Raw genomic sequence first — 24,914 nt, forward strand, 5'->3', positions numbered from 1 at the left:
AGCTGAATTGAACTGAATCGCCGACACATTATGCACTCTTTTGAACTATCTTATGATTTCCCATAATTAGAAACGTCTCCTAAATATACTTGCACCATCATGTGTGTTTACAACAGTAGTAAAACACTCATCTTGTAAATACACAGAGCTTACATAAAACCCATAAGTGTCATCTAAAACATTTGGTTGCTCACTATAGAATTATCAGTGTAGAGGCAAGGTGCAATTACGAAATCTACGGATTTCCATTTGTGTGTCTCTGTATACAAGCGAGGACCCCAAGAAAGACCATCTGATGTAATGCACACCACAATCCAAACACAGGGATTTGGTATAATTTGCAGACAGAACAGTGATCCCAACCCAGCAAAGTTTAGTCACCACTGAGACCCGTCTCGCAGCGGTCAGAAGCCTTTTTGGTTCATTGCATCTGTGACGTTCTGTTGCGCGAGTAGTCACACTTTTCCCAGGCTTGTGCATTGGCAGCGAGAAAGGCAGAAGTTTTTATTGGGTGGGGAAGGTTGCCAGTTACTAGGAGCCTGTTTCTTTAGTGCCAGGCTTTGGAGTTAGATCTTGGGAACCACAGTGCAAAAGGAAGCCTGGTTTGGAAAATCCTTTATCTTAGTAGAAGGGCAGTTCAGTGTTCCATATTTAATGCAACGTTGTTTGGTAATGACAAACTATGGCTTACAGTTACCAAGCCAAAATGTGAATTTAAGATACGTAAACCATGGTTTTGGCAGTATGTCTGAGCAGAGATGACACAACAAGAAAAACATGTGCCCTTCCTTTCCTCCTATACAACAGGCTGGTAAAACATTGGGCAAAGTAAAAACTTTTGAGGGTTTGTGTTCATTGTTGGGTGGCACCGAGGTGACCAGAAATCCATTTCTGAACTGCTTTGTTGCTATGAGCCTTCAAAGTCATTTCCAACTTACGACAACCTGTGATAGTAGGGCTTTGTGTGTTTACAAGATATCTTCAGAAAAAGTCTGCTGTTGCTTTTCTTGGACGAAGCAGGATTTGAATCCTTTATTCTCCCAGACTCCGTTGTAACTTCATAGTGTATGACTTTTTAAAATGGGGTTGTAAACTGGATTTTTTGAAATGCATCAGTCTACAGCATGACTTCATAACGTAAATCCCTATGTCTCGAGTTACACATGAATTCTGGTACATAATCCTGATGTTGAATGTCGGTGTTGCACAACTGAATCCAGATACTGAATATGCAACTGAATTCACAACCCAATGCATCAGCACCATATGTGTGTTTCGTGCAACCTTGAACTGAGTGTGGCCATTCCTGATCAGACAGAAATATCTGATTTCCTCCATAAGGTAACCATAAGACACCTGTGGGGTACCAGCTTTAATCCCAAATGTCTAGGCTACTGGGCATACAATTTGACGCTTCTCTTTCTCTTTGCAGATGTGAATCATGGATGGATGGTGACTTAGGAAAGTGTTGAGGATGAAAATCATTGAATGGAGATGAAATTACTGCGGCCGGCACTTGGATGTGTTCTGAGGGGCTTTCCTGGATGTCAGTCTTAATTTAGGTAAGCCATTATCTTTTGCCTACTATTCACCCTTGGAGAAAAAATAAACTAATAAACTATGAAGAATGTGTTTAAATTGCTTTAAAGCTACTCTTTTCACCAAGAATGCATGGTTTGGCTTTTCCCCTTTAAATAAAAATTGGGATTAAAGTCACCTAACAGATTTTATGAACTGTAACTTCCAATGTACCACATCATTGGCTGTGATGACTGGAACTGGGATTTATAGTCCAACCATATCTGGAGAGCTCAGTATTTTTATCCTTGTCTCAGGCAGTAGTTTTCTTGTGTTGGGTTAATTATCTGCTCTGAATTTGGGCCACAGTTATTTGTATGTCTTGTAGGAGACACTGCAGTGTCAGAGCAGAAAAAGAGTTGTGTGGAATTGTGGTATGTTGTGTGTGTGTTTTGCATGAGAATTGTAACTATGAAGATGTTTGAAGTTAGTCCCGCTAACATTGGATTAAAGAGGTTACGATGACTTACTGATTAAGCTGTTAATCAGTAATTGAATGCTTTCCACAAATAATCAGTGGGATCTGAATATCATACATAACAACAATGTGTAATGGTTGTGGTGGTTGCGATGATGGTGATTCACTAAGCCATACTGGCAGGCAATTCATAAGAATAATGTAAACGTTGTGAATCAGAAAACTATCTGTGGCAATTCAGCACTCTGTTAGTGACCAACAAGATGCCCAAATGGAAGCCTGTAGGTTCAACTCTAGAGTGTTATTGGGTGGAGTGTTGGGCTAGAACATTGGGAGGACCAGGGTTCAAATCCCCACTTGGCCATGGAAACCCTTGAACAAGTAAGACACTCAGACTCAGAAGAAGACAATGGCACCATAATGATACCATAGATCAGAAATGACTTGAAGGACACACATCAACAAAGCACAACTGCACACTCCTCCTTGACCAGAGTTGCATTGGAAGACTTGGCAATTCCTAGAGATGGGTCTTCTCTAGGCAATTCCTAGGCCCCTCAAAGTGACTCCATGGCGCATGTGTCAAACCCAAGGCCCACGGGACAGATCTAACCTTCGGTGTCATTTTATGTGGACCTCCAGTTGCTGGAATGTAACTCCTATATTCCTCATCATTAGACCTCATAACTCAAGCTGTTGGGAGTTGTGATACTGTAATATCTGGAAGTCTGCAGTTTGTTCTGCTTATTCAGGATAGTAGGGTTTGAATTTAGATACAAGGCTCATGAATATGATACCTGATTTCAAAATGCCCTTTAACCTCAGAGCAACAAATGCTGTTGGTCTCAACTCCCATTATCCACAGTCCTCATGGTGGATAATCAAAGGTGAAGGGAGTTGTCGTTCAGTAACATCTGGGTTCCCAAATTAGATAAAAACTAAAGAGCACCAACCACTATGTAAAAGAATTATAATTGACCCTCTGTATCAATGGATTTTCTGTGGCCTACAATGAAAATATGTTTGACATCTCTGGTCTACAGTATGCTTCTGCCAAACATTATTTGTTCAATAGGATTTGTTATTACCTGTAGTTTTGTGCACCCACACAAATGGCTGGAACATATTTACCTGGAATGTGGAGGGTCATACTCTATGTGGTATGTGTATATAGGGAGAAAGAGACATCAGGAGAGACAATAGATTTGCTATATAATTGCTCCTAAAAATTAAAAAAAAATTGAAGGACATATTTTTGGAACTTCTGCCCAAGTATCTGGGTATGCATTCAGCAGTAAGTCAATGTCATGAACCTTGAAAGCAGGCCCACCATGAGCCTCAGGGGCACCAGAATGCTGTGCATCATTTCTGGTTGCGAGCAAATACTATAGAAATGTTAGAAGGATCACCAGATACTAAAGGGACCACCCTGGACTTTTGGCTAATAATTTGAATTTCAAAGGAAGCTTTAAACCACATCAGAAAAGCAGTTCCAGCAACAGTGAATATGGAAGGGGGGTGACTCTAAGGCAGGGAGGGGAGAGATCAGCAGGGGTTCAGTTTTAACTAGGAACAGTGAAATGAGTCCCTTATGAGAGCTTTCATCCTAAATACTTTCACATGGGAGGGCCCAAATACCCCAAAGGCACCAGATCCCATCTGATATTGGAGAGTAAGCAGGGTCAGCCATCAGATGTACTTGGATGGGAGACCACCAATGAAGATCAGGTGCTATAGGCTACGTTTCAGAAGAAGGAAAATCCACTTCTTGGAATTCCTTACCTGAGAAAACCCTGCGAAATCCAGAGGGTCACAATAAGTTGAACAGGTGACTTCAGAACATGTTCATACACACACCGTACCTCAGTTGCCCATCTCATGGGGTTTTCTTAGGCAAGCCATGTGTTGATGGCCAACATTGTATATAGGTTGAGTACTCTTTATCCAAAATGTTTGAGGCATAAAATGTTCTGTATTTTGGATTTGAAGTGGATTTTTTTGCATATACAGTATGAGATATCTTAAGATGGGACCCAAGTCTAAACATGTAATTCATTTATGTTTGATATGCACCTTGTACACATAGCCTGAAGATAATATTATACAATGTTTTTATAGGTTTGAGCATGAAACCAAGTTAATACATTGAACCAACAGAAAGCAAAGGTGTCACGACCTTAGCCACCAACAATGTTGGATTTTGGAGTATTTTGGATTTCAGAATTCTTAAGAAAGGATGCTCATATCATACTGTATCATCAGATACACAACCAGATACTTAGGCCCATCCATGCACAACTTTGATTATATGGCATGGAGCCAGGCCCGTAACCGGGGAGGGGGGGCTTGAGGGGTTTCAGCCGCCCCCCCCCCGAAATTCTCAGGGTGGTCGGTGAGAAGGCCTTACATTTATTATTTAAACTGTTATGTTTATTCATATCATGATCTGATTACCATGCTCAGTATATCCCATATGCATGGGGGTATTGGGATAATGATAGAAAAGGTTTGCTAGGGTAGATCCTCTCTCACTCAGACCCAGCCCCCTCCCCCCCCAACCAAAATCCCAGCCCCTCCCGAGTCAAAATCCTGGCTACGGGCCTGCATGGAGCCATTCCATATTGAGTTACACATGCCAACCGCTTCCATAGGAAAACTTGTGCACATAAAACAAACACATCAACAGAAATTCTCACCAAGTCAACCTTATGAAGAAGATCTGATGCTGAAGCTCAGCACCTCACTCCATGCCAGCATTGGGAATGGTTGAAAGCCCTGGAAGAAGAATGCCAAATTGAATATGATCATAGTTCCACGAAATATTGTTGTGTTTGCTGACTGTGTTTGGTTTGCAAAGCATTGAGACCTAGGCTCCCAGAATTTCTGTTGAGTCAGCCGATCAAAGGCTGTGATCACATTTGGGTGTTTCCAGGCATGTCATCAAAGGCCAATAAGGCCTGGGAACCTGGGTTTTGGATGATAAAAAAGCAAGAAAGCTGAGAACACTGAAAAGTGAAATTCCACTTTGATAGTTAAATGGTTACTTCAATTGTGCAGTCAATGACTTCTCAACCACTCGCTCAGACATATCACTCACATTTGATTTGATGAGTGAAGAACTAATAGACCATCATTAAACAGGAGAATTTCAAGGACCGTACCACACTACAAATCCCAGAATTTCATAGAGTGGAACCATAATTTAAATGGAGATCAAGCGGCTGTAAGTAAGCAGCATTGCAGTAATTTCTGTAGCTTTGGAAGGTCTAAAAACATGGAGAGTTTCTGAAATATACATGCAGTAGTTAATGAAATATATATGGCAGTGGTTAATGCAGCCTTGGAAGATCTAAAGAGCATTGCTGTGGCGTGGAGAATTCTGAAATATACATGTGGCCGTAAATATATATCCCTGTAGTTTTACACAGAAGCAGCATTTCCATGCTTTTGGTGTGTTTCTTTCAACAACAGTGAGACACAAAATCTGTCACCAGCTGCAGTTCAGTTTGTACCATATGTCTTGTCTTTTTACAAAAATCCCAGCATTAGTTTGGAGGTGAGCTTAGCTGTATAGCACCTGCTCTGCAAAAATGGAGAGAGTCAAAGTGTGAGAAAAATTGGAGACTTTTATCAATACAGAATCAGATAATCAAAATACATTGCATAAGGTGCACAGCAAGATACAGGCAGTCCCTATGTTTCGAAGAAGATTGTCTGTTTGTTCTTAAGTTCAATTTGTATGTAAGTGAAAACAGATATATGTTTTAAGTGTAACTGTGTGTGTGTGTGTGTGTGTGTATATGTGTATGTATATATATTGAAATTACAAGTGTCCACTAAATGGAATAATAATAATGTATTAAATATCATTAAACATTGTATTATACACAATAAACAAATATACATTTCAGATAAATGGTTACAAAAGCCAATCAAACTGTTGCATTCACAGTATGATGAATGGTAGTTACATTCACGATGTAATCAAGTTTCTTAGTTACCTTCTTATTTCTTCATCAAAGAAGAGTAGACCCCTGATCCACAATGTGTAATGATATTTAATACATTATTATTATTCCATTTAGTGGACACTTGTTAGTTCAAGTCCTTGGGAACCCATTTTTTCATATATACATATCTCTCTCTCTCTCTCTCTCTCTCTCTCTCTCTCTCTCTATATATATATATATATATATACACACACACACACACACACATACATACATACATATACATATATATATCTGCATAGAACATTTTAGGCTCTGTTTCCATTCAATTCCTATGGCGAACTGGCATGGATTCCAGACATCTTGGTGATGGTGATACATACCAATGCATGATCAGTGTGGCCAGTCTCCTGCCAACTTCAAAGAGACAGGTGGGAGAGATACAGCAGTAGGTTTTTTCTCCCTCTGTCAGGAAGACTGCTTGTCTGGGCAGACATTATTTGTGCCCTGTGCCAGCCAAGGAGTCACTGTTGGGCCAACACACTGGCTGGCTGCCATGTGCTGAGTCTGCAACTGGCACAACATTGCCCTGCTCCCAGTTCCTTTTGCAAGAGCAAACCAAAGACCAGCGTGCTGATAACCATCCTGCGATGTTGGCATCCTCCCATGGAGCTCTCTCATGCCTTCCATCATCATCTGGGTGAAGGGAAAGTGCTGGGGAAGGCAAGGGCCGGACATGTCTTCTCACAGTATTTTGAAAGTACATCAGTTTCATTATTGTCATTGCAGCTTCTAGGGAGAGTTCAGGCTTGATGTGTGCTTGGACCCATTTATTTGTCTTTTTAGCAATCCAGGCTGCCTGTAGAATTCCTCTCCAGTGCCACATTTCTGGTAAGACGACTCTCCTCCTGCCAGCTTTATTCACTGTCCAGTTTTCATAGCTGTGTGTGAAAATTCGAAATGCAGTGGCATGGGTGATATATGGATAAAGATAATGTAGATGTTATTGATTTGTTGCTATTGGCTTTTCAAGTTGTTTCCAACTTAAAGCAACCCTAAGGCAAGCCTATCACGGGCTGTCTTGGCAAAGAGGTGGTTTGCCTTTCATTTCCTCTGAAGCTGAGATAGTGTGACTTGCCCAAAGTCATCCAGTGGGTTTCCATGGCTAGAGAGGGAATTGAACCCAGGACTTCATGATAGTTCAGTGCTCAAACCATTGATTGATTGATTTCATTGATTGATTGACTGACTGATTGATTGATTGATTGATTGATTGATTCACACTGTGGTTGAAATAGAGGACCTTTTGCAAGCTTATTATATGGTTTCCAACTTTTCTGGAGTCACATTATCCCATAATGCAAATCGCACTTCTTTTTTTTACTGCAATTAACTAGCAAAAGTTGTGTGGGTTGCAGTAACTTTGATATGAGAGCGAGAGTCTTTACTAATGTTTGCAAAATTGTCTGTAAGATGCCTTCCCTTCCCGTAAAATATTTGCATTGCTTCAACAATGCAGCTCTTCATGCAAATAACATTAAAATGTAAGCAAGTGGGGGTTGTGGGAATCCCACCAGCGTGGGTTGGCAAAGCCCCGCTTTCCTTCCAAGTCTTGCCTGGAAGAATTGATTGTGACAAACAGGTTAGCTGATTTTAAACCCATGGGATTCTTGTCGCAGTCGCCTTGCCAATGCTCCTAATAGCTAGATGCGTGTTTCTTTTAAGCCTTGTCTTGTTTTTAATCAGCAGTTATCAAGGGCTTGAAGCCAGAGGGTTTCAACAGCTGTGCAAAATCTGTTGCTGGTTTGGATTCCTGAGAAATGAATTTCTTCTTCTCTCTCCCAATAAGGCTTGCTATGAGTTATGACTGTAATCAAATGTTAGCAACTGGCAGTACCTGCTCTGATATGTTCAGGAAGTCAGCTGGGAATTGGAGGCACATCTGAAGTTCTTAATTTCACATGTGCATTTGGAACTTCATTTGCTGCTCCCCCATTACCATTGGGGCTGTGTGCCTTCAAGTAAGGCAAGCCTAGCTTTTCCTTGTAGAAACAAAATTAGGCAAGCAGTGCTCTTCCAAATAGAATTATAGCATTGGAAGAGATCCTAAGGGCCATCCAGTCCAACCCACTTCTGCCATGTAGGAACACACAGTCAAAGCACTCCTGACAGATGGCCATCCAGCCTCTGTTTAAAAACCTCTAGAGAAGTAGACTCCACTGGATTCCCAGGCAGCATATCCCACTGGTGAACATCTCTAACCATCAAGACGTTCTCCCTAATGTTTAGGTGGAATTCCTTTTCCTACAATTTGGACCCATTGCTCCCTAGTCTCTAGGGCAGCAGAAAACAATCTTGTCCCGTCCTCAATGTGACAGCTGTACAGATATTTAAGCATGGCTCTCACATCCCATTCTCTCGATCTTCTTTTTTCCAAGCTAAACATACCAAATTCCGCAAGCCACTCTGCATAGGTCTTGGCTTCCAGATCTTTGACCATTGGGTCGCCCTTTTCTGGACATACTCCAGCTTGTCAGTATGCGTCTTGCATTGTGCTCAGAACCTGACACAGGTGAGATCTGATTAAAACAAACAGAGTGTTAGTGTAACTTTCCTTGATCTGGACACTATACTCCTATTGATGTACTGTAGAATCACATTGACTTTTTTAGCTCTTGCATCACACTTTCGGGCCATGTTCAGCTTGTGGTCTACTAAGACTCATACTATACCATTTTCAAGCCAGGTGTCACTCATCCTTTATCTCTGTGTTCCATTTCTTCTGCCTGAATATAGTACTTTACATTTCTCCCTGTTCGTTGTGTTCATTTCGACTAGGTTGCTAACCTTGTAAAACTGCAACTCCCAGGATTCCATATCAGTCACCCATGGAAGTTGAACTAGTGTCGAATGCATTAATTCTACATTCTAGATCCACCCTTGGTTTCATTCCCCCTCTTTGACATTTCTGTCTTGACAGGAAGGCTTTGTGAGAAGCACTGAGAGCAGTGAAAACCAACCAATTGAAGAAAAAAAACCAAGCAGCTGTTTGTGTATGTTGTGGCTTCTGGTTCTCACTGTGGCTGTTAGAGCGGCTCCAGCTGCCTCGCAAAAGGCCGCAAAAGGCCGTTGCATGGGTATGGCTGGCTGGCTGGGCTGCTGAGACAGTAACCTACTTTCTGTTTCTGGTTGACCGCCCAGATGGAGGCCCAGCAGATCTGCAAAGAGCCAGCCGTGCATGAGAAGCAGCCAATGGCAGCTTGGGCGCCCGGGGTTACCAACAGCTATCGGGTTTCCAAGAGACTGCAATGCGTGCCTTGCATTTATGTTTATTTGTTTATGTACAGGTCGAGTATCCCTTATCTGAAATGATTGGTACCAGGTGTGCTTGCATTTAGAATTGATTTGTTTTATTTTATTTGAGATTTTTGGAATAAAGAATGAGCATTCCTTCCTGAAATCTGAAATAATCATAATTATAATCATCATAGCATATTTAATCAATTCTAAGACACCACTGATTATAAGATGCACATTAATTTCACAAATAATTTACATGAAACCGCTGGGAGAGATCGTCAGGAGTTTTGGAGTTCGGTGCTATATTTATGCAGATGACACCTAACTCTTACTCTTTTCCACCAAAAGCCAAGGATGCCGTTCTCATCCTGAACTGGTGCCTGTCATCAGTAATGGACTGAATGGGGGCGAATAGATTGAAACTAAATCCTGAAAAGACAAAGGTACTCCTGGTCAGTCATAAGGCAGATCACGATATGGGGATACAACCTGTGCTGGATGGGGTTGCACTCCCCCCGAAGACACAGCTTCGCAGTCGGGGGTGATCCTGGATTCATTGCTGACCCTGGAGCTCCAGGTGACCAGGAGAGCCTTTGCACAATTGTGCCCATACCTTGAGACACCAGATCTAGCCATAGTAGTACATGCTTTAGTTACATCTCAATTGGACTATAATAAAATAATAATAATAACTTCATTTTTGTATGCCGCCACTATCTCCCTGAACGGACTCGGAGTGGCTTACATGGGGAAAAGCCCAATCAGTCACATTTACATAATAAAATACAGTTTAAAACACAAGTATCAACTACTGCAACACACTCTAAATGGGGCTGCCTTTAAAGAGCACTTGGAAGCTTCAACTGGTTCAGAGATCAGTAGCCAGGTTACTAACTGGAGCTCCGTACAGGGAGAGAACAACTCCCATGTTACGGCAGCTCCACTGGCTACCAGTTTTCTACCAGAACATAATTCTAAGATATATTGGGGGTGTCTTAGAATTGAGAAGGTGGAACGGGTGGGGGGCTGGACTGGATGGCCCTTGTGGTCTCTTCCAACTCTATAATGTCCGATTCTGTGAAATGATTGTGATGATTTCAAAGGAAGGAACTAACCAAACCCATCTCAACATATTATTTGCCTAAAATGCCTTTTCACAACCCTATGAAGGTTTTTCTATAAACAATGCAGCTTAGTAGATGTACAGATTTCCCAATACAGTACTATGGTTCCGTTCCAGGACCACCATTGATAACAAAAGTCATGGATGCTCAAGCTACATTAGATGCAGTGGTATAAACCGCCCTGAGTCCCCCCGGGGAGATAGGTGCGGGATATAAATAAATTGTTGTTGTAGTGGTTAGAAAATGGTATCCATTATATAAAATGGCAAAATCAAGGTTTACTTTTGTAATTTTTTAGCAATATTTTCAAGTCATAGATGGTTGAGTCCTTGGATAAGGACAGTTGACTGTATAATGGAATGTATTATTCCATGGAGTGGTGTGTTTTAGACTTGGCATTGCTTGACTTTTGTTCTCAAATCTTGAGATGGGTGAAACAAAAGGAGACAACAGTAATGCTATGGAATCCTGGGAATTTTAGTTTTACAGGGTCTTCAGCCTTCTCTACCAAAGAGTGTGCAGGTGCCTCTCCAAACTACAACTCCCATGGTTCTATAGCAGTTGAAGCAATGTCAAACTACATGGATTCTATAGTGTATATGCACCAAGATACTTCCTTGAGTTAGCGAGAAGAATATGCAGTCACTCACACAATAGTGGGTTGTGTCATCCAGAGAAAATATATTTTCAAGGTATAAAGACAGAATAGAAGTTTCACCTTCCAAAATCCACAAAACCACAGATCTTTTTCAATTGTGTAATAATAAAACCAAATGTCTGTGACTCCAAGATCCACAAAATCTCTTGTTAATGCATAATGATGAATGTGTCTGTGTTCAGACACACATCAGGAGATCAGTGCCTTGTCTTGTCACCCAAATTGCAGTACCTGAATTCAAGTCAACATCCCAAAGGAATGGATTTATAAGAAGTCAGAGGGGGATTTGATTAATAAGTTTCTCATTAGGTTCCCTACTATGACTGTGGTCTGCTTGTAGTGGAAATGCTGGAGGACCTAGAGATGTTTTCCAGGTTTAAAAAAGCTGATTTTTTTATTTGCAGTTTTTTCCTATCGTTTGTGGTCATTCTGTGACAAATCCCAGCAAATTTGGAAGGTTGACTGTATTGGCATCAATTACTTGAGGAATATTGTGTTTGACCAAATAACTCAGTTGTTAAGTGTCAATAAAACTGATAGCAGTAAGCTGTTGCCAGCTTTCCTTTCCTTCGCCATTGAGAACATTGTGCGTCATGTCACTTAAAAGTGTCACCAGACTAGCATTGTGTTTTCCTCCCCTTCTTTTGCCTCTCTTAAGCCGGTAAACCCACAACTTGAAAAGAGAACATGATGTTTGGGTTCCTTCCATCTGTCTGATGGTGAGAATGATAGAGGTTGGAAAACTCCCAGGTGCCTGGTTGCTTGGGCACCCAAAAAGCACTTCGAGTGTCTGCTGGCTCTGTTTGGTTAATCGGGAGGTAACCTTTCCCTGCCAAATTTGGATCCACGCAAGACTGAGCAAATCTACTTTTTAAAGGACAGGACTTGAAAATCCTGGCAATGGAGGGCATGTTGTGTATGCCTAATTCCTGGAAGTCTTCTGTTAACAGACGTTGGGTTGGCAAACGTTAACCCATCAAGCAGAACTGGACCATTGATATCTAGTTCTTCAAAATCAGTGTTGCTTTCTGGAAGTTTTATATATGTTTCTTTCAATCATCACTGACATAGACAAGGCAGTGGAGTGGGTCATGTAACTTTGAGTCTCCTTGTGACGAGAAAAAGCGGAATATAAATAGACATTATTATTATTATTATTATTATTTCATAATTTCCAATGCTTGCTTATTTATTTTGTGTCAAAAGCATTGCATAATAAATAATTTTAAGACTTCTTGTTTACTCCAAGGCAAAAACTACGGTACTCTCTTGAGACCATGGTGATGACCCCCAAAAGCCTCAAAAATATTGGAATTGTGCATAACACATATACAGGCTCAACCTGTATATGTGTATAGATATTTTTTTCTCTCTGCTCAAAATAGCAATATATTATTTCAGTAGCCTATTATTTCTGGTCGTCAAAACCAAGAGTTGCCTGTTCATTTTGTTTTTTTGTGCCATAAATATGTAAGAAATGTCACTAATGACTTTTCTCTAATCAAAACAGTTTGTCCATTTCTCCTAAATCTGTCAGTTTCAATGCCCATTGCCCTATAATAAATAGGACTGAATCCTTCCATCTTTGTGCATGGAGCAGTCTTGCTGCCATGGTCATATATTGAAATATTCTTCCCTGACTCCTTTCCAATGGCAAAAGACATGTCTCCCAGTACAGTCCACACTGTGTTAAGGAATAGATATTGATGGCTTCAGACAGAGGTCTTCCTCAAAACTACAGGGGAATGTTGTTGCTTTTAACATAGGACCTTAGGATAGAAACATATCCAAATGGAGGGCAACCAAGGTGATAAAGGAAATCTGTTTCTAGTTGAGGATCAGTTGAGGGAGTACCTTTGGTTTAACTTGGAAGCAAGGTGCATTTATTAATTTATAATTTATTTATTTATTTACAGCATTTGTATTCCGCCCGTCTCACCCCGAAGGGGACTCAGGGCGAATCACATTACACATATAGGCAAACATTCAATGCCTTTTAACATATAACAAAGACAAACAAACATAGGCTCCAAGCGGACCTCGAACTCATGACCTCCTGGTCAAAGTGATTCATTGCAGTGATTCATTGCAGCTGCTCTCCAGCCTGCGCCACAGCCCAAGCCCTGCTCCCTACTTGAAAATTCTAGGGTAGTATAAAATAAAAGCAATTTGATGCTTTCAAATTGTTCTGACTATTAGTGACCCTAAAATTTGTTAGACAGTTCCCCCTTGGAGGCTGAGGGAGTGTGTTTTGTTGTAGCTGAGCAAGAGTTCAAACCTGGTCCCTAGAGCCATAGTCCAATGCTCAAGCCACTGCACCACACTGACTCTCTTTTATAGAAATTTAAGGCAGTACATGACACTATTCTTAAAAGTCTAAAGTAGATACTAAATAATTTATCACTTAACAATGGACAAATTAGAAGATGAAGAGGAGATAGATCTTGGAGTCTTCGTGAACAGCATTTTGGCGACAATGTGCAGCTTCAGAACCCAGGCGTTTTGATCTAACAGTGGACTACACTAATTTAAACAGAGGCTGGATGGTAAGTTGCCAAGAGCGCTTGGATTTTGTGTTACTGCATGGCAAGAGGCCAAACCTTGTGGTTTCACAACTCCATGGTTTTGATGCAGAAAGTCACAGATGCTTCTAGGTTAGAGATCTTGAAAGATGGTTGTCCATCTATCAGGCTGTGTAGTTCTGTGTAGTTCTGCATGGCGGTGATTGGACTAGATGACCCTTGGTTCTGCGATTCTGCATGGAAAGTATGACCATGCCCATTCACATCACATAAATATGCCACAATCATTCCACTTGAATGGACATGGATGCATCCAACGGACTTTTGGGGTTAACTTGTTGAGACATTAGAACAATCTGGTGGAGAATTCAAAATACACCTCCTGAAACTGCCAGTCCATAGGAAGGAGCCGTGCCAGATAAAGTGGAATGATAGCACTATGGTTGCGCAGCATGAAAAGGCCCCTGTTCATCATTCCACCTGTCCAAGCAAGCATTCAATAAGGCCTGTAATAATGCTTTCCTGTGTTGTCAAGCTTTCCTAGGAGTGCCCTAATTATCGGCTGCTTCTGCTCTCTCAGCTTATGTTTAATTACGTGGTCTGTGATTTAATTAAATATTGCAAAATGGATTATGCACAATGTATAGTACACACATAGCCTTGGTGCTCATAAAATGTCAATAGCCATAAGAGGGTGGATGTTGAGTTAACAGCCATCAAATTGATTTTGACTTGTGGTGACCCCATGAATGAGACACGTCCACATCACTGTGCCTGTCGTCAACAGCTCTGTTCAGGTCTTGCAAACTCAGGGCAGCCATAGCTTCCTTGATTGAGTCTGTCCATGTGGAAATATGGACGCCTTCTTTTCTTACTACCTTCTGTCCTGTCCTGGACTTACCATGGTCAATAGCAAACCCTATTGAAATAAATGACTGTCATAGAAAACATACCAATAAAATAGTGCTAGAGGACCTAGAAGTGCCTACTCCGAGTAATCCCCAAGTTATGAACAAGGATTGTTCTTGAGTTGAATTTGTATGTACCGTAAGTCAAAACAGATAGCATTTTTTAAGTGTAACTCCAGCCAAAAACATATATATCTTTGGGTAGCATAGGGAGCCAGCGGTGGTGCAGCAGGTTAAACTGCTGGGCTGCTGAACTTTCTGACTGAAAATATAGAAGTGTAATGTGTTGTATAAAGAGCCCCCGGTGGCACAGTGGGTTAAACTGCAGAACTTACTTACTCACCGAAAGGTCGGCGGTTTGAATCTGGGAAGTGGGGTGAGCTCCTGCTGTTAGCTCCAGCTTCTGCCAACCTAGCAGTTTGAAAACATGCAAATGTGAGTAAATCAATAGGTAGCACTCCAGCAGGAAGGTAATGGCGCTCCATGCAGTTATATCAGCCACATAACCTTGGAGGGGTCTACGGGCAATGCTGGCTCTTTGGCTTAGAAATGGAGATGAGCACCAACCCCCAAAGTCGGACACAACTAGACTTAACGTCAGGGGAAAACCTTTACCTTTAATAGCATAGTGAAAGGTTAACACCTCTGTGGTATCTGAGCCTATGTTCAGAAGATTTCACCTCTCTTTCTGTTCCTGTGAGAATTGGATTTTGTAAAATGTGGCTTGTGGATTGGAGACAGTGGAGACATCTTTTCCCCTTGATAATAACGCTTTCAGGAAAGAATTTCCCTTCCAGGGAGGTAGATTACTCTTGCTTCCTCTTGTCTCATTCCTGTTCTTAACTGTAAAGCATTTGTAAGTTGGATGTTTGTAACTCGGGAACTTCTCATATTTCTATGTCCTCCAGTGTGACTCTGTGGTCAACATCTGCAAAAGCAACCCAAAGAATCACACTGGAAGACAAAGAAAATGACTAAATAGGGCCTTTTTTTGGATCCGGTAGAGTGAGATTGGATGAATACTGGTTTTGCAGATATGGAGATCGTACTGTATTGTCTTTTTAGAGTGAATCATGGTTTGTCATGACATTGTTAGAGACAATATTTGTGTATTGTACTGATCCTTGGAGTGGGGATAGGCAACACCTGTGGTATGCTCCCTGAGCCTCCCGGCCCTTTGAAATTAATATTTGGTGGTTGCTTTGCCCCAAAACCTTCCTAAGTGGGTCCAACCCATTGCAGCTTGCCTCTGTAAGTCCTTAACCTACCCCAGACCCTTCAAAACCATTGAGAAGATTCAATATTAAACCAGAAGTGATTTGACATATGTCTGTCACACCAGACTTTCTCCTCCTCCTTAGTTCTGTGGTTTCAGACCTTTTTAAGTATTCTATCATTTCTTGAACGGAACAAAATAGTTACGAGTGAAGCATAAGTACTTTTTATGAAAATATATACCAATATGCCTCCGTTAACAAAGCTTCTGGCAAAGAAGTTCCGTTCTGCAAATCCTTTTAATGCCTGCTCATCATCCTGTTATTCCTTATCCTCTGCTCAGCTGGAAGTTTTTTAGCAATGGAAAGATAATGGAGGAGGGCTAGAGAAACATATGCTTCTGATGTTCTATTGCAGCAACAAATCTGCAGTAAGCAATGAGATTACATTTACATTTGGTTTTGTGGCATAGATGTAGAATCTTGCATATAATTTCTGTATGCCCAAATTTAGGTCCTTTTGGACATCTGTTCCTATTTAACCAAGTGTTGTCCAGCCCTCCCAGTTTTGTATCATCTGCAAAAACACCCCATTGTCTGAATAATTGGTAGAAATATTGAAGACCAGTGGCCCTAAGGCAGCCTTCATTTAACCCGCTGTCTTTTGGTTACCTGTTACCAGAGCAGAAATCTGGCAGACAGTGGGTTGCTGTGAATTTTCTGGGCTGTATGTTCTGGAAGCATTCTTTCCTGACTTTTCACCTACATCTATGGCAGGCATCTTTAGAGGTTGTCAAGTCTGTTGGAAACAAGGCAAATATGGTTTATATATCTGTAGAAGGTCCAGGTGGGAGAAAGAAATCTTGTCTGCCTGATGCAAGTGTGAATGTTACAATTGGCCACCTTGATTAACATTTAATAGCCTTGAAGCTTCAAAGCCTGAGTGCTTCTTTCCTGGGGAATCCTTTGTTGAGAGGTGTTAACTGTTCCTGATTATTTCTTGCCTGGAATTCTCCTGTTTTCTGAATGGTTTTCTTTATTTACTGTCCTGATTTCAGAGTTTTTAAATACTGGTTGCCAGATTGTGTTCATTTTCATAGTTTCCTCCTTTCCGTTGAAATTGTCCACATGCTTGTGGATTTCCATGGTTCTCTGTGTAGTCTGACATAGTTGTCAGAGTGGTCTAGCATTTCTGTGTTCTCCACTAATATGCTGTGTCCAGGTTGGTTCATTAAATGCTCTGCTATGGCTGATTTCTCTGGTTGAGTTAGTCTGCAGTGCCTCCCATGTTCCTTGATTCGTGTTTGGGTAATTCTGCTGCGTTTGGTGGTCCCTATGTAGACTTGCCAGGCCGTGTTTCTCTGGCTTTCCAGACAAGCCTCCCTATCTCATTCTCTTTCTCCCCGAGTCCTTTCTCTTCTGGCTGCCTCTCCAAGCCCTGGCCCACCGCCAGGCAGAGCTGGAAGATTCTGCTTTGCGAGGCTGCCAGTTTCTATGATTATATTACGATTCCCCATAGAGTTGGCCTCCCTCTTCTCGGTCTCCCTCCCCATTCCCTCTCCTCAACTGGCACTTGAGATTGCTAATTGAAGGCAGGCATTCTGGCTTAGAGCGGGACGGGGAGACCTGTCGCTTCCCCTACTGCTGGGCACACATTGTGTGGTTTCTCCCCACTAAATATCCCCCTAAAAGCACACACCACTTTCCACTGGGAGACGTGGTAGTGGCAACCACAGCGTCCCGGAGGCAGCGCTTAAGGTAGGTTTGGAAGCCAAGCGGAAAGTGGCATGAGATAAGAATTTCTGCTTCTCTTTCCTTGCCATTCCTCCCCCTTGCAAACGTCCAGAAGATTTGGCCGGTCTCCCTGAGAGTTTTGGGTTGGGAATGTCCTTTTTTGCAGCGAGCGGAAGATTGGAGGGCTTGCAGCTGTCAGCTTTGGGAAGAGGGAAAGGTTTTCAAGGGATATCCCAATAAACAGCTTAAGTTGGACCTTCCCTCTCCCTGTCCTCCCCCTTTCCTTGCAACCCGGGTAGGCTAGGGATAAGAGGAGGAGGAGGTGGCGGAGCTTTGGCTCAGAATGCGAACAGCTTGGAAACATATGGAAAGAAAAGAGACCAGAGCCGCCTTTGCTCTCCAAGTGTCGCTGTTAAAACCTTCCAGGCCCTGCGCGTCTTCCCAGATTGGGCTTCGTTTTTTTACAGGCTGAAATAATTGACTGGCTTGCAAGAAAACAGCTTATAATGTCTGTTCCAAGTATGTTCGCTTACATGTTTTTGATATTCAATCAGGCATACAATAGTGCTGCAGAAAATATAGAAGTGTAATGTGTTGTGTGAAGAGCCCCCGGTGGCACAGTGGGTTAAACTGCGGAACTTACTCACCGAAAGGTCGGTGGTTCGAATCCGGGGAGCGGGGTGAGCTCCCGCTGTCAGCCCCAGCTCCTGCCAACCTAGCAGTGCGAAAACATGCAAATGTGAATAGATCAATAGGTACTGCTTGGGTGGAAAGATAACGGCGCTCCATGCAGTCATGCCGGCCACATGACTTTGGAGGTGTCTACGGACAACGCCGGCTCTTCAGCTTAGAAATGGAGATGAGCACCAACCCCCAGAGTCGGGCATGACTAGATTACATGTCAGGTGAAAACTTTTATCTTTTACCTAATGTGTTGTCAACGGCTTTCATGGCTGGAATCATAGGGTTGTAGTGTGTTTTCTGGGCTGTATGGCCATGTTCCAGAAGCATTCTCTCCTGACATTTCGCCCACATCTATGGCAGGCATCATCAGAGGTATACCTCACAACCTCTGAGGATGCCTGTCATAGATGTTTCTATAGAAGTGTAGTCTGCTGAAAAGGGTGCAGGGCATGCAAACTACACTGTGTGACCCCATTAGCAAGGTGGCACCAAAACAGTAACGACAACAACAACAACAACAACAACAAACTTTATTTATACCCTGCCACCATCTCTCACCATCTCATTTTATATGACTGTCTATAAAATATTTGTGTGTTTTATCAGCAAAAAATTATGATTTTTAGTAATAATAGTAATCATATTGTTGTGGAAGGCTTTCATTACTGGAATCACTGGGTTGCTGTGAGTTTTCCAGGCTGTATGGTCATGTTCCGGAAGGATTCTCTCCTGAAATTTCGCCAACATCTGTGACAGGCATCCTCAGAGGTCTCCAACAGACCTCACAACCTCTGGGGATGCCTGCCATATGTGTGGGTGAAATGTCAAGAGAGAATGCTTCTGGAACATGGCTGTACAGCCCGTAAAGCTCACAGCAACCCAGTAATCATATTACCTTTCCTTTCTTACCCACCTCTCCTCAAGGCTCAAGGTGGGCTACAGCGTAGTTTAAATACTAAGATAAAAACATAAAACCATTACAACATGTATATTAAAACACATTAAAGCATCCATACCAATAAGACACCAATTTAAATTCATAGTTTAAAAACAACTGGGTAAAAATGTCTCTGTAAGACCATAAAAACATTTTTGTAAGCCCAGTTTACATGGGCTGCATAAATATACCTACAAAAACAACTTTATGCTGAACCTTTTAGTGTACATGCGCTCTGGTCAGAGGAATTACGCATTTACATGACACTTTGACTCATGTAGCTACGTCTGCATGCAATATGAGCACATACTATTGTTTTCATTACTGCTGAATTTTTTTAATTGTCTCTGATTTTGCCAAATTTTCTTATATTTTTGCTAAAATGTTATTATGTGGTCTGATACATGGGGGAGATACGATAAATTACCACAACACACAGTCCTAGTGATAGCTTTGCTCCCTGCTGCCAGGAAAAGTTTTGGTCCAAAATAAATTAACTTTTCCAAGCAGAAAGGATAGTCATGTAAGTCCTTGTTAGGGTTCTTGCTGTTGTTTATTACACTAATTAATTTTATTTATGCCTCACATGTCTCCCAGTGTAATGCGTTTGGTGCCCAAAAAAATGTTGTTTTCAGCAATTTTCCTAGGGGAAAAATTTGCGAAATGCAACTAGTGATGAAAAATTGTAGAAATTTTGTATTCTTGTGCTGTGGACCTAAAGCTGCTAACAATTGGACCAAATAAATGAAGATTTATACCCCACAACCTCTGAGGATGCCAGCCATAGATGTGGGTGAAACATCAGGAGATAATGCTTCTGGAACATGGCCATACAACCCGGGAAACTCGCAACAACGCAGTGATTCCGGTCACGAAAGCCTTTGACGACATGAAGATTTATGTCTCTTGCAAAGTTATTGGAGATGGTTTCATCTTCCTCCTTGCTGGGAAAATTTCGACCAGGTGACGATAAACAAGCGCTGGCTGCCAAGAAGTGGAAAAGAGGGTCGAAGAAGGGGACTGCGGAAGATCAGTTCCGGCGTGTGTGTTTTGAATGACAGGGCTGTCCTTTTTATAGCCAACACCATTTCCTCTCTCTTCCAAATGCAAAAGCGTTTGGACAGTGTCTGCCTCTGTCATCCTTCTGCCTGGACACGTTTCCTGTCCCGGTGGCAGATGGCTGAGGGTCTGGGTGGCTTTTGTTCATTCAGAAAAACGGTCTGCGCAGATGACACGCTTTGACTTCCTCCCGGCCGGCCCCTGTCTGCTCCCTCTGGTCCGGAAAAAGTCCTCCATTGGCAGCTGCCCTCCACCATTTGCACTGAAAGGGTATTATTGATGCAGATGTGGGGTGGTGGGATCCCTTCCGCCTGTCTCCCCGATGGACAACGGACTACGTCTCCTCCCTGTCCCACTTTCATCTTGACATCCTGCCTCTTTCCGCTTCCTCCCACCCATTGGGAATTGGGCAAACGCTGCTTTTCCTGTTGCTCCTCTGATCATGTCACACAAACACACCACGCGCTCGCACACAGCTGCTCTTTGTCCTCCTTCAAAACGGTCCTCGGGTTTACAAGCGGAGAGGAAAGCTGCAAACCCCCAAAGCCGATCCTGAAAGCTCAGCTGCAGAAGCATGAGCAAAGTCTGTCTCGATGAGACCTGGCATTTGGTGGGGCTTGGAAAAGTTACCTTTTTGGACTGAGATTCCCAGTGGAGGCTCCTTCTTTGGAGGCTTTTAAGCAGAGGCTGGATGGCCATCTGTCAGGGGTGCTTTGAATGAGATTTTCCTGCTTCTTGCAGGGGGTTGGACTGGATGGCCCGTGAGGTCTCTTCCAACTCTATGATTCTATATTCACTGACTATCTTGGGGATTCTGGTAGTCCAAAAAGGTATATACTGTGTCATTGCAAAGTACCACAGTAATTGGCCATAAGGTAAAGGTAAAGGTTTTCCCTTGACATTAAGTCTCTGGGGGTTGGTGCTCATCTCCATTTCTAAGCCAAAGAGCTGGGGTTACCTGTAGACACCTCCAATGTTATGTGGCTGGCATGACTGCATGGAGCATCCTTACTTTCCCACCAGAGCAGTACCTATTGATCTACTCACATTGGCATGTTTTTGAACTGCTGGTTGGCAGAAGCTGGGGCTAACAGAGGACGCTCACTCCGCTCCCTGGATTTGAACCTGTGACCTTTCGGTCCACAAGTTCAGAAGCTTAGCACTTGAATACACTGCGCCACTGAGGGCTCCAATTATAATTATAATTATAATAATAATAATAATAATAATAACTTTATTTGTATCCTGCCCTATCTCCCCAAGGGAATTCAGGGCGGATTCCAACATATAATGTCTCCGTAAAGCATACATATACTGACACCAGGATTGATGGGTTTTTTGGGCAACATTATGCCAAGACACCTAATTTGGGGCATGCATATCTATCTATCTATCCCTGGAGGCTGCCTGTGGCCCATACTTTCCTCACTCCTGCCTTATCAATAACTGTATGTATATGATCTTAAGACTTGCCATTCAATATTTCAGCTACTGAAACGAGCAGTTTACATTTCTAAACATATGGACACACAAAGATACATATAATAAAAGCTGCGCTTCTATAGAAAACATGTACCGTATATACTCAAGTATAAGCCGACTTGAATATAAGCCGAGGCACCTAATTTTACCACAAAAAAAACTGGGAAAACATTGACTCCAGTATAAGCCGAGATACCAATAAAATTACATTAATTGAGGCATCAGTAGTTTAAATGTGTTTGAATCTTTACATCAAACTGTAATTTAAGATATGAATGTTCAACTCTGATTAAATCATTATTTTCATCTTCAATGCAAATGTGCTTATGTATCCTTTTAATAATAATAGAGTTAAATAATAAATGTAATAATAATAATAAATGCAGTAAAATAATAAATGTAATAATAATAGAGGAAAATAATAAATGTATTAATAATAATAAAAATAGATTAAAATAAATGTAAAAGTAACAACAATAATAGAGTAAAATAATAAATGTAACAATACCAATAATAATAGAGAAAAATAATAAATATACTATATATACAGTAGAGTCTCACTTATCCAAGCTAAACAGACTAGCAGAAGCTTGGATAAGCGAATATCTTGGATAATAAGGAGGGATTAAGGAAAAGCCTATTAAACATCAAATTAGGTTATGATTTTACAAATTAAGCACCAAAACATCATGTTATACAACAAATTTGACAGAAAAAGTAGTTCAATACGCAGTAAATGTTATGTTGTGTTGTAATTGCTGTATTTACGAATTTAGCACCAAAATAGGACGATATATTGAAAACATTGATGGCAAAAATGGCTTGGATTATCCAGAGGCTTGGATAAGTGAGACTCTACTGTACTTGAGTATAAGCCGACCTGAATATAAGCCCACCAGGACCCTCACCCGAGTATAAGCCGAAGAGGGTTTTTTTTTTTTCAAGTCCTAAAAAAGGGCTGAAAAACTATACTCGAGTATATACAGTAATTTTTTAAAACAGAGTTTTTTAACCAAGCCATATGGAACTCTGTTCTTTATTGGGAAAAATGATGCACTGGGCTAACTCAAAATCTGCATTCTGCAAAAGCCATGGTGCCTGGAAATGATGGGAGTTGTGGTCCACCAGTCTGGAAGGAACCAGGTTGCGAGAGGCTAGTACAGTAGAGTCTCACTTATCCAACACTCGCTTATCCAACGTTCTGGATTATCCAACACATTTTTTTAGACAATGTTTTCAAAACATTGTGATATTTTGGTGCTAAATTTGTAAATACTGTAATTACTACATAGCATTACTACGTATTGAACTACTTTTTCTGTCAAATTTGTTGTATAACATGATGTTTTGGTGCTTAATTTGTAAAATCATAACATAATTTGATGTTTAATAGGCTTTTCCTTAATCCCTCCTTATTATCCAACATAGTCGCTTATCCAACATTCTGCTGGCCCATTTATGTTGGATAAGTGAGACTCTATTGCAGGGGTCCCCAAACTAAGGCCCGGGGGCCAGATGCGGCCCTCCAAGGTCATTTACCTGGCCCCCGCCCACAGTTTTATAATATAATATATTGTATATACATATAATATTGATAATAATATTATAATGTAATACAATAGAACACTAATAATAATACCATATAATAATATTAATTATATATTATATATTACATATTACTAATAATATTACAGTATAGTGGTATAGTTCAGTATAGTAATATATAATGCTTATATTGTGATATGCTAATAATATAATATATTGTATATACATATAATTTGTAAGCCACTCTGAGTCCCCTTTGGGGTGAGAAGGGTGTGATACAAATGTAGTAAATAAATGTAGCAAATAAATAATAAATAAATAAATTTTAGACTTAGGCTCGCCCAAAGTCTGTAATGACTTGAAGGCACACAACAACAACAACAACCATCCTAATTAACTGGACTATCTCATTGGTCAGAAGCAGGCTCACACTTCCCATTGAAATCCTGATGAATGTATGTTGGCTAAAATTGTTTTTATTTTTAAATATTGTATTGTTCTTTCGTTGTTGTTGTTGTTTTTTTTGCACTACAAATAAGATATGTGCAGTGTGCATCGGAATTTGTTTGTATTTTTTTAAAATGATAATTCGGTCCCTCAACAGTCTGAAGGATTGTGGACCGGCCCTCAGCTTAAAAAGTTTGGGGACCTCTGCTCTATTGTATATGTATAATTTAAGTTGAGGTTCTCCTAATACTGTTTATTACTCTAGTGCTGGTCATGAGAAGGTGCAAAGGGTTCTTTGGCACTGGGAGAGGGAAGGGAGCTCTGTCCTGCTCTTGACCACAAATAAATGCACTCAGTTGCCCTTCTTGGCATGCTTGGCTTCCCACATGTTGCCCACAGCTTCTCCATGTAATAACCACCTTCCATGGTAGCCTCATGCCAGTTCTTAATTTAGAGGCCTGGGATGGTTGATGCTCAGAGGAGCACTTCTTCCCACACAGTGGCTGCATAGGAATGCAGAAATGTTGTGGAAGGAACCGCACCATCAACATTGCAGCCACATCCTTTCTCTGAAAAAGGAAAACAGAAACCCATTGTCTGCTTTTAGGTTAGAAAGTATTTTGTGGATAGGCCTCCTACTTTCTGTAAAAAGAAGGCGAGCAAAGTTTGGTCCTTCAGATGTTATTAGAATGCAGCACCCATCAACCCTGTTCTGTTGAGCCAGTGGTGAGGAATGCTGGGAGTTACAGTCAGCAGGAATGCTAGATTGAGTTCTGGACATCACAGTTCCCGGGGCGTATACATCTCTAATAAGATCTCTTGGAGACGGGACACAAACTTCATTTATGTTTCGTTATGTACCATATGCACATTACATGCAGGTAATTCCATACAGTATTTTTAATAACTTTATGCATGAAACAAAATTTGTGTATATTGAAACCTCACTATCTCAGCCGCTATGTGAACAATTTTGGATTCTGGAAGATTTCAGAATTCTAGATAAGGGATGTTCAGCTTATATGTGGCATTCTCAGAGAGATCTAACACTTCACCAAACTACAAATCCCAGGATTACTTAAGATACAATTATGGCACTTCAAGTGGAATCATATTAGTATTATTATTATTATTATTATTATTATTATTATTATTATTATTATTATTATTGACACTGATATTACAGTAGAGTCTCACTTATCCAACATAAATGGGCCGACAGAATGTTGGATAAGCAAAAATGTTAGATAATAAGGAGGGATTAAAGAAAAGCCTTGTCAAATTACATTGATTTTACAAATTAAGCACCAAAACGTCATGTTTTGCAACAAATCGACAAACGGCAGTTCAATAC

The 24,914-nt window shown here is 41.1% G+C and overlaps 1 protein-coding gene across 2 annotated transcripts in view; it reads left to right on the forward strand.

Moving 5' to 3' along the window:
* Positions 1-24,914, forward strand: part of ptp4a3 (protein tyrosine phosphatase 4A3) — a 103,437-nt gene that overhangs the window by 25,187 nt on the left and 53,336 nt on the right. The window contains exon 2 of one of the 2 annotated variants that reach the window (XM_003219464.4): positions 1,433-1,562. The gene's annotated coding sequence lies outside the window, so the exon portion shown is untranslated. Of the gene's footprint in view, positions 1-1,432; positions 1,563-17,281; positions 17,431-24,914 lie in introns of those variants that run through there. The other variant, XM_062979956.1, reaches the window with a different exon arrangement.

Source organism: Anolis carolinensis, chromosome 4, assembly GCF_035594765.1.
Source record: "Anolis carolinensis isolate JA03-04 chromosome 4, rAnoCar3.1.pri, whole genome shotgun sequence".
NCBI lineage: Eukaryota > Metazoa > Chordata > Lepidosauria > Squamata > Dactyloidae > Anolis > Anolis carolinensis.